Here is a 13,511-nt window from a genome sequence, read left to right as displayed (position 1 = left end):
ACCGCAGCCAAATAGCACTAGACCCTACTCATAGTGGTGTGTTCCTGCCGGTGAGTAAGGCTGCCAGAGCTCAACGAGGGTGCGGTGTGCTGATGACGGGAGGACTTACGGAACTAACTTGTTCCGTCTATTGTCCTTTGAGTCGTCGGCAACCCGAACCCTCCTTGGAACTTGTACACTCCTTTTTGCTGTGTAATACTTAACACAGCAAAAGGGAGTGTACAAGTTTCTAATGGGGTGGCAACGCGCATGTGACACTGTTTGAGTTGCAGGCGTCCATAGGTTACGGTGACCGCTTTACATCAGGCGGACCGTATACTTGTTTGCCACCGACGTAGTATAAAAAAAAAGACGTAGTATAAAACAGGGGTTAAATGTACTACAAATAAAACAAATTAAAACTATTCTAAACTAAAAGTTAACAGCTAAACTAACAGTTAATACTAGTTGGATAAACTTTATCGCACCAGTGCGTCCCTATCGCACTTACCTACAAATACTTCCTGTAGGCCTAGCACATGATGGCCGCGAGAGTATGTCGCCGCGAGATAGATGACACGTCTTCTTCTAACTGTATTAATGACATAAGGACGGGTAGTCTATATCGCGGCGACATACTCTCGCGGCAATCATGTGCTAACCCTGCTGGGTTCGAATCCCGGTAAGGGCATTTATTTGTGTGATGAGCACAGATATTTGTTCCTGAGTCATGGATGTTTTCTATGTTTATAAGTATGTATTTATCTATTTAAGTATGTATATCGTCGCTTAGCACCCATAGTACCTAAAAGCTTTGCTTAGTTTGGGGCTAAGTTGATCTGTGTAAGGTGTCCCCGATATTTATTTATTTATACTTAGTGCGAAAAGGACAGCCTGACGTTATATCATTTATCACGCGACCATGCTGGCAACCTGAAGTATTACGAAGTTACAAATACTCATTATACTTTCAGATCGCGACCCGAGTGAACTATTGTTCCAGTACCCGTATTTACTTACATAATACATCATCATCATCCTCCTTGCGTTATCCCGGCATTCTCATTCAGGGGCCATGGGGTCCGCTTCGACAACTAATCCCAAGATTTGGCGTAGACTATATTCCCATTACGAATTGAACGGAATAAACGTAAACAAACTGCTGTCACTGTCAAAGTAAAACGTGCAGCTCAAGTCAGGGGTTCTCAAAGTAAGGGCCGAGAGAAAATCAAATTACTTTTAACCAGTTATTAACGATCAGTCTATTACATACTTAAAAATCGTGAAGCGATCGAACACAATGACTGTTATATTATGTTATGATCCCATGCAAGTCAATATAGAAATCGGTCCAAAATAGACGATGTCCTGTCATATCAGATACTCACAAAACCAATAATTTAATTTATAACCAACTTATTACCACCATCGCATTTGAAGAAGACGGTTTTAATTAGTAATTAAAATTCACTGCCACCTAGTCTCAAAAGTTGCTAAAAATAATGTTTAGCGGCCCGCTACTTGATCGCCCAGGTACATTTCCACAGTAATACCAGTGCAATATACAAACTACCCAGCAAAAGCGGCTTTTTAATTTCAATAAATATACCAAAACGTTTAGTGTTTCAATTTATTTTCGTTTAAAAAGAGTCATTATTTGTGTAATGGAATATGTAAAGATTTTTATTAAACTTGTAAAATATCGGCAATTGTAATTACCTCGAATAGTGCAAATTTTTTATAGCACCGGCCACACTTTTGTTTACAATAATTCCGGCTAATTAAAAATAGGAGTATATTTTTACGAAAGCGTCTGCCATCTGACCTTCCAACCCGAAGGGTAACTAGGCCTTACGTCAAAATACGGTAATAAATTATTGCCACGATGCAGTTATTAGATTAGGTAACACTGATGAAGCTATGGTAACTCGTTCATCGTCGTCTAACATTATGTAACTTCCTTGAAAACTTGCACGGAACGTTCTGACCTACTTCTTGCTTATAGCCAGTTAAAATAATACTCTATACAGTAGAAAATAACATAACTCACGCCTCTATCCCATAAAGGGGTAGGTAGAACACATGAAACTACTAAAGCTTCAGTGCCACTCTTGGCAAATAAGGGGTTGAAAGAAAACGAAACTGTGACATTGCAGTGACAGGTTGCCAGCCTCTCGCCTACGCCACAATTTAACCCATGTCCCATAGTCGCCTTCTACGACACCCACGGGAAGAAACGGGGTGGTGAAATTCTTAACCCGTCACCACACAGGCCAGTAGAAAATAACTTAAAAATAAACCGATTTAACATAGATATACGGACGACCGGTCTGGCTCAGTCGGTAGTGACCCTGTCTGCTAAGCCGCGGTCCTGGGTTCGAATCCCGGTAAGGGCATTTATTTGTGTGATGAGCACTGATATTTGTTCCTGAGTCATGGATGTTTTCTATGTATTATGTATTTATCTACTTAAGTATGTATATCGTCGCTTAGCACCCATAGTACAAGCTTTGCTTAGTTTGGGGCTAAGTTGATCTGTGTAAGGTGTCCCCAATATTTATTTATTTATTTATATAAGAGATAAAGGATGCACATTTGGGATACATAATGAAAATTAAATAAATGTGGCATTTTTTCAACTAATAACCGGGATATGTCCCCGACACAGTGCACCGATTTCCATCAAACGTGGCTAAGAACACTCGACTAATTCAGCTTTCAAACAAAAAAATACAGGGTGTAAACCTAATACGGGCGAACCTCTTAACGGTGGTGAGTATAGGACATAAAAAATGGAATTAGATAACTTTTACTTAAAATTGAAATATTTTTTTTTATCCATACAAATTAATTCGGCCCGCAACGTAATGCATTCACACTCGAGTTTAACGCTCGTTGACAGTTGTCATTGATTGTCATCGCAACCACGTTTACAGTACATTGCTGCTGGGATTTTTTTCAAAAATTCATTATGGGGTGAAAATTAAGAGTAACTCAAAAACACCTCTTAATTAATAATAACAATATTGAATTATTTGCCTGGTTTCATTTATCGCCCTTATTAGGTTTACGCGCTGTATATAAATCGGTTCAACCGTTTCAAAGCTGCGCTGCCACAGACAGACACATCAAACTTATAACACCCCGTTGTTTTTGCGTCACGGGTTAAAAATACAAAATCTCGGTGAAGGCGTTCATTGAATTGTGATCTAAGCAAATTATTCTATTAATCCACAGAACTTAATTTAGATAGAAGAAACAAATTCATATATTTGTATAGGGGCCGAGCGTGTCAAATTTTGTACTGAAGTTGATTCTTGCCTGTAATTTTAAATATGTCTCAGGCTCTTGATTGTTCATAATTTTTGTGTTGTTGCAATTGAATATCATGTAACGAGGCATTTTTAATGTTTTGGTTGACTTCAACTTACAAGAATTGACGCCCGAAAGCTGCAAGCTGCGAGTAAAGACGGAGAACTCAGTGGATTTCACTGAGTTCATTTGACACGCTAAGTAGATACGTTTGCTTGATCTATGGTATATATGACATCTGTGTATTAATCTCTCACTGTGCTCAGGATTCTAAAATAAATTCATGGGCGTAACGAGCTGTTTTACTAAGTACATGAGACACAAGCTGCTTTTCACATTAAATAAATGAAATAATTAATAAATTAAATATTATAGGACATTCTTACTATTTTTACACAGATTGACTGAGTCCCGCGGTAAGCCAAGGCTTGTGTTGTGGGTACTCAGACAACGATATACATAATATATAAATACTTACTTATGTACATAAAAACATCCATGACTCAGGAACAAGTAATCTGTGCTCATCACACAAATAAATGCCCTTACCGAGATTTGAACCCAGGACCGCGGCTTAGCAGGCAGGGTCACTAACAACTACGCCAGACCGGTCGTCAAAAATTAACTAATATGAAAAGATTAAGTATTATGTTTAAATATTATATTTTAATAAAAAAAATAGTTTGCAAAAAAAGTACAGAAATTGTATCTTAGAACAGAAAACTGTCACTTTGATTTCTCCTAGCAGGGAAAAAAGGCCACTTTGCTTGCTTGTGATGTAATAGTACATTACATCAGAGGCCGGGAAAATGAGGATTTCCGGCCAAGTGGGGATAGAGATACGAGGCCGGGAATCTGTTTTCACGCCGAGGCATGTATAGTGCTTTTCTCAAACATACAATGAAATAAATAAAAAATGCTCTAAAGGAAAATATTTTATAAAAAAAAAGTTACTTTGCAGGCCTAGGCCTAAAAAATAATATGAAATCCCTTTACAGTCCTCTCGAGTTGTTGCGCCCAAAAAGCGATACTTCCCAGCCCATTTTAAGGAACGTAAAGACAATATTTCATTGCATGTTTGAGAAAAAATGTTTCCCTCTCTAACGCAAAGAAAATACTACAGTAACCAATTCATTACAAAATTGCCAAATCAACCCGAAATCGCTATTAAACATACATTATTCACAAGTCATCATTTAAAAGTCAATTCCATTTCAACGTGAAGAAATTACAACGATTTGCATGAAATCAGCAATTCCCGTCAACTTTGTACAAAAATTAAGGGAAAAGTTAAATTTGTTTTTATTAATTCCTATTTTGTTACCAAGATTTTGTTGATTAATTGAGATTTTTTTAAGTTTTATTTCGTCATTAAGGTTCTCTAGTATCTATATTTTCTTAATTACAACAATTATCCTGTATATATATTACGAAAGTCGAATTATATTACTAAATGTTGGTAACAAAATAGGATCAATTAAAATTTGCTGACGTGGCATTGTACAAAGCTGACGGGAATTGCTGAAATTACTTTGTTTACTTTTTTTTAAATACCACGTCGGTTGCAAACGGGTATATGGCCCGCCTGATCGAAAGTGATAACCGCAACCTATGGACGCCTGCACCTCAAGGGGTGTTACATGCGCGTTGCCGACCCATCTGTTCATAAAGAAAATACGACTTTCAATCCGGAGGTCGCGGGTTCGAATCCCGGATCGTAATGAGTTTTTCTGAACTTATGAGCAATGTTATTAAATTTGATTTTTGCCAGTCGCTTTTCGATGAAGGAAACTCCGGACTAATCCCAATAAGGCCTAGTTACCCTTCAGGTTGGAAGGTCAGATGGCAGTCGCTTTCGTAAAACTAGTGCCTACGCCAATTCTAGGGATTAGTTGTCAAAGCGGACCCCAGGCTCCCATGAGCCGTGGCAAATGCCGGGATAACGCAAGGAGGATGATGAGGACTTCTGAGATAAAGTGTCAGTTTCTCATGATATACAGCGTGTGGATTCCATACGAGCGAATAATGTATCCAGTTCGACCGGTTAAATACGTGCCAAATAAAATATTTTTCCCCTCACTAGCTCGGAAACACGTGTTTTGTCCTTTAATACCAGCGGGTAAAAACGCATTTTATCCACTAGTGGGTAAAGTAATTTGACCTTCAATATAGGCAAATTTCCTGCTTTGAAATTGATAAAAGTGGGTTAATCTAGTGATGACGATGATTTACCACCTGTGGAACTACTGGAAGCAGTGATAAACGCATTTTTTGCGTTGTAGTTTCCTCGCTGTAGTGAGGGGAAAAGTTTTGTGTTACACTCGGGTGCAAATGTATTTTACTTCTCGTGTGTTAAAAAACTCGCAAGTTCAGGATTCTATTTTCGAACCACTCGCTTCGCTCGTGGTTCAACTATAGAATCCTTTCACTTGCTCGTTTTTCAATTCCACACTCGGCGTTAAAATACAACTTTGCCCCCTTGTATAACAAATAACTATTATGCAATGCACGAAATAAATCACCCTATAATTAGAAGAAAAATACGGACAGTTGTTATGTTTAAACATAATTTCTGTTTAATAAGTCAAAGAGAAAGATATAAAGTAAATGAATTGACCGTGACGTCACTCCTCAGTATTTCCAAAAAGAGTAGTCTTCGAATACGAAGTTACATAGGTCTTTGGTATTTCATAGTAATTCCATATTAGCAAATCGTTTTGACAGTTCTAAAAAGAAGCTGATTTGACTACAGATGTAGTGCTAAAAGATTTGCCTTCGTATTGTTACGGAACGTACGAACGTGTCATGCTATTTCAGTCAGTCTCAGTACAAGATGTACTGACATTGACTGAACTAGCATCACAAATACGAACGTTTCCGAAGGAAACCCTTTTCGCACCACATCTGTACCACAGTATAATAAAGAGTACTCTCGTACAGTATGGCCACTCCCGCTCCCCGCTGAAAGTGCAGCCCACCCCCTCTCAGTTACCTCACAGTTACCGCCTGTCAAAAACACGAACAGTCGACCTGTCATATTTCACTCATACAAGCATGGTACGCGTTCACCTACACGAGCTAAGACTGTGTGCTAGGAATGCGCCTCTTTCAATATATTTGATCGCCAGTGTCCGAGGTGTGTCTGTACTTTGGTACTTCTGTTGATGAAGAAAATGCGATTTTCAATCCGGAGGTCGCGGGTTCGAACCCCGTACTAAGCGATGAGATTTTCTGAACTTATGAGAGGAATGTCATTTGATAAGTCTAATTGCCAATCGCTTTTCAGTGAAGGAAATCGTGAGGAAACCGGACTAATCCCGGCCTAGTTAGTAAACGTCACTCCTCAGTATTTCCACGTATATCATAGTAATTCCATACTAGCAAATTTTTTTGACACTTCTTAAAAAGAAGCTGATTTGACTAGTAGGAAACTAGTCTATTCCATACTAGCAAATCCAATCGTTCAAATTTTCTTCCGGTTGGGACGCCATCTTAGCGGTTTCGTGTCGTGAATAATTTATTTTTCTTTTACTCATTAATGTTGTTTAAAGTGTAATATTGATAGCTTATTATGCAGTAAACTAATGGTGTAGTGAGAAGCTGATGAAGAATTGTTCTCGAAACGCGTTTAGCCTCTTTTTTGTCGTAAACGGCCGGTAGTCCACGTGCTCTTGTAAAATCTAGCTATCAATTTACAAGTGCTAAGTCACCGTACAATGTCGTACTTACTGTACAAAAATTACTAATATTAGCTCATATCACCTTGACACTGGCGAAATAGTCCCAATGGACTGAAGCCATTTAATTTTAAAAACTGAACTGAACTGAATCGTTCAAATTCGTTTTGACAGTTCTTAAAAAGAAGCTGATTTGACTAAAAGGAAAGTAGCCTATTGAAAGGTTGAAAGGGCCTTTTCCTGACCAAATCGGCGTAGAATTGTAAAAATCGATGTAATTTATTATAATTTTATACGATTGCGACCACTTTCTTTTGTGAATCAAATGATTGCGTAACGAAACAAGAAGTCATGGGCAAATACCTATTTGTTAAAACCGGCCAAGAGCGTGTCGGGCCACGCTCATTGTAGGGTTCCGTAGTAGGGAACTTGACTGTAGTTAAAATAAAATATTTTATACCCCAATTTCTATTTAATAAGTCAGGTAGAAATATATAAAGTAACTGAGTTGACCGTGACGTCACTCAATTCGATTTCATATTCAATTCCATATTAGCAAGTCGTTCAAATTCGTTTTGACAGTTCTTAAAAAGAAGCTGATTTGACTAGGACCTAAGGACTAGCCTGTTTCCCGTATTTTTTTTTCAAAAACTGTTTAACCTATCAAGTTCAAAATAATTTTCCTAAAAGGTCTTTATAAAGTTCTACTTTTGTGATTTTTGTCATATTTTTTAAACTTATGGTTCAAAAGTTAGGGGGGGGACACATTTTTTTTTACTTTAGGAGCGATTATTTCAGAAAATATGAGCATTATCAAAAAATTATTTCAGTAAACCCCTATTCAATTTTAAATATCGAATAATATATCACGCGTTAGGGTTGAAATGAAAAATCATCACTTTTCATTTTTGCACTTTGCCGGCGTAATTGATATACATATTGGTGCCGAATTTCAGCTTTCTAGTCCTAAGACCGTTTTCACATTATCCGATCCGATATCGGATGTCGGAAGGATTTCAATAGAAAAAATTCAAGATCGCGCCTGTAATGTATGGGATATCGGTCCGACATCCGATATCGGATCGGATAATGTGAAAACGCACTAACGGTCACTGAGATTATCCGCGGACGGACGGACGGACAGACAGACATGGCGAAATTATAAGGGCTCCTAGGTGACTACGGAACCCTAAAATTAGGTATATTTAGGCATACGATCGGTTTGACTTGGTGGTTAGTCAACCTGCCTTCCTGGATTAATAGTAAAAAAGACATCAACGCGTCCATAGTGATATATACACCGTGGGCCTGAATAATCATATAAACTTTCATATTCACTTAATGCATCCATGGTATTATAAATAACTTTTTCAGTACAGATGGCAGTTTTTTTACACACTAGTGCGAGAAGTGGTTCATTACATGTTAGGTCGAAACTTCGGATGGCCATCTGTACTTATCGCCACACGTATCGGACTTCCTTTTTTTCGCACTTGTATCGTAATGTACTGTTCTGTATATCGCCTAGTTCCAGAGTTATTACCAATTGAAAAAAAAAATCTTTAACGGCGTTGATACCATTATGGAGAATAGTCTCACTATCAACTCACTATCCTCATTGATAGATGTCAAAAAGTGAGAAGTAAAACCTTTCACAAATGAGGTTTTAGAAAAAAAAAACTTAAAACTCATTTTAAGTGCCAATTTTATGAATAACATTTAGTTTTTATAAAAAAATACATTCAAAAATAGTAAAAAAAATACAAAAAAATACTTTTAATATTTTTTTTGTTTTTAGATCAAAAATACTTGGGGTTATTCAGGCCCACGGAATATAATAGTAATCCATACTTAAAATTATAAATGGGAAAGAGTGTGTTTGTTTGTTTGTCCGTCTTACGAATCGAACCACTTATGTTTTCTTTGCATACATTGCACACTTGTGTCAATACAACGTGAATGTAAAGTATGTGTCATAAATTATGCTAATACATACACAATACACATACATCGCGGTCGTCTTTTCATTACGTTATATATGTAGGACGGGTCAGTATTTTACTTTAAATAAAGCATTTGTTTTTGGGCATTTTCGCGAGAAGAGACAGCAATAATATTTTTTCTGAGATACGTAATTTTTTTTTCGATCTATGTCATAACAAGGGACCAAGAAATGGTCCCAAAATGTTATATTATCATTTTGCATAAAGCATTTGTTTTTGGGCATTTTCGCGAGAAGAGATAGCAATAATATTTTTTCTGTGGTAGGTAATTTTTTTAAGATCTATAACAAAAAACAAGGGACTAAGAAATGGTCCCAAAATGTTCTATTATTTTGCATACATACTTTCCACTTTGTAACCGCTGTTCCAAGTGTTAACGAAGTAGAAAAAAAAATTGGGACGCTTTTTTCACCTAATAGGATCGAAAGGCCTGGTGATTAAAGGAAAAACATTAAATTTAGCTATTTCAAAAAAAAAGGCTTTTTTATCCCTTCTCTCGAAAATGCCCTTTTACAAATAAATTATTTAAAACTCGGTAAAAATACATATCGGTTATCGGATGACCCGACAGACCGGCAAACCCTTAAATCTGACAAGCACAGGACAGCAAGGTAGGTAACCAACCATAGCCATAGGTGCAACTATAACATCTTTCAAATAAATACCCGTAAACGTAATACACGTCTACTTATTTATTGAACATTTTTGTAAATATGTATCGCAAACAGACAGCCTCAGTTTGCCCAATTACCGGGAAGTTATACATTATTTAGGTAATTTGTGTCGGTACTAAAAGTAACATAAGTATAACCATTCTATGTAGGTAGTAAATATCAGAATAATTTTATAGAATTCACAAGACCATTTTGAATTCCATATTTCAGTAGATTCAAATAAGAATAACTAGCAATAAGTAAACAATCACATTGTTTTGTTTTGATACGACAATACTTTTAAATAAAAACAAAAAGTACCCACCAAACTTTTTAATCCGAAATCTGGAACAGATTAACAAAATGAAAGTCACCGAATCGGCAAATAACTGTCACATCACTACACTTTTATTTTCGAACGCGCTTTTTTAAAAAATAATAAAGGTTGGCGCGAATTGAAATGTCAGCGTCTGATGCGCACGCAAGCCTTTGGCCGACTAAAGAACTGTTAGTTCGCGACGCGATGGCGAAAGTAAAGAAATGTCGTACTGTTTGTGTTTATGTGAATAATTTTAGTTTATTATCCATTTTATTTGTGCCCGTTTCTCCGTGTGGTTTTCGCTAAACGTTTAGGTGTGATATTTACAGGTAGAAAGGGTAATTTTAAACTAACAGTCGTGTTAGAAATTCAAACGTAAATTACCTAATTATATGCACAATGGCGCTCTTGAACTTGAATGAGGTAAACAATTACAATAAATAAATAATAAATATTATAGGACATTCTTACCATGAGGCCCATGGTAAGCTCAAGAAGGCTTGTGTTGTGGGTACTCAGACAACGATATATATAATATAATATATAAATATTAATGTACATAGAAAACATCCATGACTCAGGAACAAATATCTGTGCTCATCACACAAATAAATGCCCTTACCAGGATTCGAACCCAGGACCGCGGCTTAGCAGGCAGGGTCACTGTCACTACCGACTGAGCCAGACCGATCGTCACGTTTTTTCAAACATCATAGATATTTGCAAGCAATTTTCAATGTTGCTAACTTGGTAATAAGTTTATTTTTAAGTAGGTATAGATGGAGTATTTTTACGCACTAGTGCGAGAAGTGGTTCATTATATGACATGTCGAAACTTCGGACGGCCACCTGCACTGAAAAACGTCGTACGACACACGTGCGAAAAGGAAATTCGTAACTCGTGTCGATTTAAAACACTCCCTTCGGTCGTGTTTTAATTTATCGCCACTCGTTTCGATCTTCCTTTTTTACGCACTTGTATCGTAATGTACTGTTACCGTCTCTCGGCATTTTGATCGAGCAGTTACCCGGCCTTAACTTATACATTAACATAATATGTATACATACATCCATTCTAAAAAATATGTCCTATTTTGTTACCAATATTTAGTGATATAAGTCGACTTTCGTAATTGATAATTGTAATACTTAAGAGAATATAGGATACTAGACAACCTTAATGACCAAATAAAACTTACTCAAATCTCAATTTATGAAATAAGTCTTGGTAACAAAAAAAAGGAATATTTTTTTTTTTACTTTTTCCTTAATTTTTGTGCAAACTTTTCGAGAACTGCTGACTTGCAGTAACCCTAGAACTGTAAGTAGACCTGCTAATGTGTGAATTTGGCTGTTTGCGGCAGATCTAGGTCCGTAACGGTCTTATTAGCGCGCTGCTAAGATGACCCGAGTGACCTAGAAAGGCCCGGTGGCGCGGTGCGCTTTAAAACAACAGTTAAGGGTGCAAACAACAATTTTAACTAACATTGTACTTAGTAATATTTATGATTTAATACCTATTTTATTGTAGGTAGGTATTTCTTAGTATATAAGTTTAAGGGTCCATTGAAATCACTAAGGCACTAAGTGACACATGCTGAGTGGAATCCTTTTTGGAACAATTTAATAAATGTCATATTGTACAAATTATGTTTCAAATAATATTTTCATTTCATTTCAAACAGGTATTAATGGACTGGAACTTTACATGTTTTTTGTTCCGTACTCTACTAAAACAAGTGTGCTTCAAAAAAAAAGTGAAGTGACTGAAGTGTTACCGTCAAATGCTGCAACTTTTTCTGACTAGAAAAATACCGAATAGCCATTTATAACGGTGGTTACTATCCCATCGCCCAAGAATTAGTTTTAGACACTTATTTTGTAAAGAACTACTATTTTTGAGCCAGGCAATGTCAGTTGTTGTCGCTGTTGCGTTATCGTCTGGCGAACTGATAGTGGGCCGTTTAAAAGTGCAACTAGGTCGTGTTTTTCTTAGTAATAGTACATTACATCAGAGGCCGGGAAAATGAGGATTTCCGGCCAAGTGGGTATATAGGGATACGAGGCCGGGAATCCGTTTTCACGCCGAGGCATGTATAGTGCTTTTCTCAAACATACAATGAAATAAAAAAAAATGCTCTAAAGGACAATGTTTTATAAAAAAAGTTACTTTGCAGGCCTAGGCCTGAAAAATAATATGAAATCCCTTTACAGTCCTCTCGAGTTGTTGCGCCCAAAAAGCGATACTTCCCAGCCCATTTTAAGGAACGTAAAGACAATATTTCATTGCATGTTTGAGAAAAATGTATTTTATCTGACCGAAATGCCATTGCCCCCTTGTACTGGACCCGGTAAACGCGAACAGTTAACGTTATCAATGTATGGTGCCACCGGGCCGCATACTAATTCCTCTGTACCCGGCAGTGTGTCGCTCGTGAAGTTGACAATGTCGACCGAGCGGAGAAAGTTACCTGTAAAATTGACCTCTGTCCGTCAGTGTTCTCCATGACCCTCTTAATGCCGTACTTAGGTTGACCTAGGTATAACCAAAGAGGATCGAGTATCTTTGGTATAACAGAGACACGATTTCGTCATACATTGTTTTTCATTAGACTTATATTGATCGGGATATAGACCGTGATTACCTTTTCGATTTTTGTCGATTTGTTTGTTTGATTTGCGCGCTGTCTACGCAACTTTGACATCCACCCGCCTTCGTCAGCTTTCCGTGATCATGATATTCGTGATGCATGCAACTGCGTTGAAATATCGGGAGTTCGACAAACATCAAAAAGGTAATCACGGTCAATAGAAGTCTAATGAAAATAACCGTGAATCATTCAAAACTCTTATACATTGTTTTTAACGGTATGGGCAGAGTTTTCGATTAAAGCTCTTACTTAGACAGCGGAATTTTGTCCGATTCAATTAGCAAATATTACCAATGAGCACAAAATCTTAACAAATCAGATTTGGGCATTTTCACGAAAACAAGATTGAAAAACTTTTTCTAAAATAAGCAAATTTTATGTTTTTCCTACTCAGAATCACTAGCCCTTTTGATCCTACTAGGCGGATCAAGCGTCACAAATTAAATTTTTTCACTTCGTTACCATTTTTCAAACACCTTGTACAGCGGTTACAAAGTGGAAAGTATTCAAAATAATAGAAAATTTTGGGACCATTTTTTTGTCTCTTAATTTTTTTTACATTACTACGATACAAGTGCGTAAAAAAGAAGATCGAAACGAGTGGCGATAAATTAAAACACGACCGAAGGGAGTGTTTTAAATCGACACGAGTTATGAATTTCCTTTTTGCACGAGTATCGTACGACGTTTTTCAGTACAGATGGCCATCCGAAGTTTCGAGCTGACATATAATAAACCACTTCTCGCACTAGTGCGTAAAAAAACACTATCCAACACTCGTAAAATGCCCATTCCTAATCCTTTCTCAAAAATCACTAGTCTGATATAAGGTACAGCGGGGCAAATCCCGAGGGGGGGAGGGGTGGGGGGGGGGGGGCAAATATAACTGATCGATTTTGTCCATGTTTTACAATGTT

At 37.1% G+C, this 13,511-nt stretch overlaps 1 protein-coding gene across 1 annotated transcript in view; it reads right to left on the bottom strand.

Annotated features, from left to right (window-relative positions):
• LOC125239218 overlaps positions 1–10,115 on the bottom strand; it is a 44,066-nt gene extending 33,951 nt beyond the window's left edge. The window contains exon 1 of the mRNA XM_048146741.1: positions 9,950–10,115. The gene's annotated coding sequence lies outside the window, so the exon portion shown is untranslated. The remainder of the gene's footprint in view (positions 1–9,949) is intronic.
• Between the last annotated feature and the right edge of the window lie 3,396 nt (positions 10,116–13,511).

Source organism: Leguminivora glycinivorella, chromosome 25, assembly GCF_023078275.1.
Source record: "Leguminivora glycinivorella isolate SPB_JAAS2020 chromosome 25, LegGlyc_1.1, whole genome shotgun sequence".
In the NCBI taxonomy this organism is placed as follows: Eukaryota; Metazoa; Arthropoda; class Insecta; order Lepidoptera; family Tortricidae; genus Leguminivora; species Leguminivora glycinivorella.
Note: the sequence above shows the minus strand (reverse complement) of the source record. Positions and strands in the feature narration are given on the sequence as shown.